Source organism: Polyodon spathula, chromosome 36, assembly GCF_017654505.1.
Source record: "Polyodon spathula isolate WHYD16114869_AA chromosome 36, ASM1765450v1, whole genome shotgun sequence".
NCBI lineage: Eukaryota > Metazoa > Chordata > Actinopteri > Acipenseriformes > Polyodontidae > Polyodon > Polyodon spathula.
The window spans coordinates 3,173,947-3,177,305 of record NC_054569.1 but is presented as its reverse complement, the minus strand read 5'-3'; positions in this window follow the sequence as shown (position 1 = coordinate 3,177,305).

Below are 3,359 nucleotides of genomic sequence, written 5' to 3'. Positions count from 1 at the left end.
GGGAATTCAGGCTGTTTCCCCGAATCACTTACACCCAAAGTTGCATTTGAGTGCTTTAGTAAAAACTGTATCTGCGTTTTGGAAAAAAAGAAATTAAGCCTCACATATTACTCACTTAACAAGTTGGTCAATTTTGCAAATGTTTCAAATGCTGTTTGTTTGTTTTTTTTCTAGATGTGATTACAGTAGTCCCTGATTGTAATCAAATGTAATCACTACAGCCAGTCCCTTGTTAAAGTTTGCCATGGTATTTTTGCATGCTATCTTTGCAGTTTCGTCATGCTTCTCCTATGATTAGACTGTAAGTTTTTTTTTTGTTTAAACATGCTTCACCTTACCTCTCTGGGCTGTAGTGCTTGCCTATGCTTAACCATGTGTTCACTATGCTTCATCGCACATTCCAGTGCTTTTACTATGGGATATTTATAAGAGCAAAAACACTCTAAATCACTTTGTGTTTGTTCCATTATTATTATCCTACAATGGCAATGCCAAAGATCTCTTCGAAGGGACAACGGTTACACAGCTGCAAGGAACTGAGACATCGGTGGACTGATAGCACACTGGTAACATTCCAGTGTGTATCAAAAAGTTAAGAAACACTGGTGTGCTTAGCTTTCTGTGTTGTACATAAATACCAAAATGAGTTTCATTGCCAATTTTGGACTTGAATGTGATAATGCGCTTTAAAAAAGGAAAGAAAAACTCGCAGCTCTTCAACTTGAAAAAGCTCTGGACTATCATGCATGAAATGTTGCTGATGTCTCAGCATCTCTTGTGAATTACTTTCACTGAAACTGACACAGAGTGTTGCAAATAATCCAAGAAGCTGCCACTTGTCTAATTGGCCCTTTGGGACTGAACTTTTCTGCTGTGATTTAATGTGTTGTAGAAAACTCCAAAACACCAAGCAATGATGCAGCAGAAGAGCGGTTCCTTACTGGAAAGATCTTGAGCCATGTGCACATATGTAAATAGTGCTTTCTAGTCTCAATAGCCATCAGCTCTGAATAGGAATTGATGGGATAAAGCTGAAAGTGACAGAAGGCAAATAAAACCAAACAGAATCCAAAGTCCTCTGAATCCACCCCTGCCATATCCTGTACTGAACATATTAATAGTTGTTCTGTCTTTTTCTTTTTCTATACATGCCTACTGTAGAGTATGCACCTGCAGGGCACATATGCACACCTGCCCTGTCCAGACAGGTAAAACAAAGTAGAGCTGCAGCCTATCGTCTGCACGAGGAACACAGCACTGCTATTTACAGCTACAGTGTATTATTAGAAACCATTAGTTCCTTCTGAAAGACGCAGTGACACTGCAGAAACAAACACACGTTTTTTTTTTTTTCTTGGTTAATGACTTGAGATTTTTTTTTGCAATTATGGTGAGAATAAGAAATGCAAGGCTTCGATTTTGACAACTCCAGAAAGCATTAGCAGTAGATCAGCTTTTTTCAAGTTTGTCACGAGACCAGAGTGCTGCAGCTGACATGCAACACTGCAATACTAATGTACAGGTTGGAGAACTGATGCAATCAAAACCCACTACTCTGTGCCCTCAGGCTCTGCTTTTGAGTCTTATTTCCATCCCTGTTAAATGTTAAGAGAGACAAAATGATCTTTCCCTAGACCGCGTGAGAAACACACATGCCAGTCGCCAAAAAACGGAGGAAATCTGACTTAGATGTGCAGTACGAACAAAAGGAACGGACGCTGTTACACTGTCATGATTCTGCTCTACAATGAAATTAGGATTTAAATTCAGGTTGAGCGCTGGTATTCTCCTCGGAGCACGTTTTAACTGTGACGGCCGAGGACTGCAAGAAAAATCAGACCAAATCTGTTTATTGGTCCCGGATTAAATTGACACAAGAGATGTGTTAAATTAGCCCCAAGTGCTTGTCTCCTCTGCAGCTCTCCACTCCAGCTATCTGAGTCATGTACTGCAGGAGCTGACACTCAAAGGTGATGCATTAGGCTGATCAATGGGAATATAATAGCTGGCGAGTGCTGGTATTCAGCGGTCACTGGGGTTCTCGTAATTCCAACCCACGTGGAGACTTACAACCTAATGGGCCTGATTCACAAATCGTTATTCAAAGGCTGTTTGGATATTTTAAACAAAATTTGAAGATTGCTAATGGCTTTATTAACAGAAGACTGGAAGAGTTTTAGGTATATCAAACTTCATTTTATTGATGGAATGATTTTTCCTAGCCAGCAATACAAGGGCATTCTGTATCAGTCCTCGCTACCTGCCAGTCAATAAATACACGTGACACACATCACATCACCACCTGCATACTGCAATTACTATCGCAGCATTAGTACTGCATATCATTACACCCCTACAAAACGCAACGGGATATTAAACAGTTAGATTATTAAACATTAAGAAAATGTTGTCATAAAGCACACAGCCCTTTAATCTAGTGTGTGCTTGACTGCACAATGCTATATTGATGGATCGTACTGGTAAGTACTGCTGTTACAGCATCTGTCCTCAGGAATCCTTATTAGATCTTCTCTGTGCATTAAAATTCTATCCTGCCAAGGCGGTGTTTGGGAAAGGTGGCAAACTGCTAGGTCTAGGCAGTTAAATAAAGTTACAGGGTTTGAACTACATGTTGTATTAAATTCACAGGCGTTTGATCCAATGAAACCGCAAATCCAAAACTGTACTCTCCTCATCTGAGTGAATAATTCGCAAGCACACTTTGTTAAACTATAGGAGTCAAACGGCTGAACGCTTCATCACTGAATGGGCAGGACTGGTTAAGTAATAGATGAGCTTGCTTCAGGGAAGTGTTAGTGAATGGCACGGTATTGCAGGTTAAGGCTGTTGTGACATATTAAATTTCTAGATACTGGTGCATTCCAAAATTACACTGGAATCTCGTATATGCACATTGGCAAGCTGAGACCGTTACACATGCATTGTGGGCTGGGTTAAAATGAATGCAATATGGCAACAAATTCATGAAAATATTTCTGATATTCAGTTATATAAAAGTGTGTCAAGTTATCTGAACTGAAGCCACCCAGCCAGCACCACACATACTAGGACTGGGAGGATGAGCGCTCCGATTCAAACCAAAAGGACATTGGTTTTCATCTCCGAATGGTTCGTTATAGGAAGAGCCTCACAGTCAGCAATGTATTTATTCACTGCTGTGAAGGTGGATTTGGTTACGAATGCACATGATTCTACAGCATGTGCTACAAGCAAACTACCCAGAAAAAACCCCTCTACAGGGGCGATAATAGACTAGCTTATTTACTAGTAAGCCTTTGTAATTTATATCAGCCTTGGGGAATACCAACCACATCTAAAAGGGTATTTGAGAAAGTTTA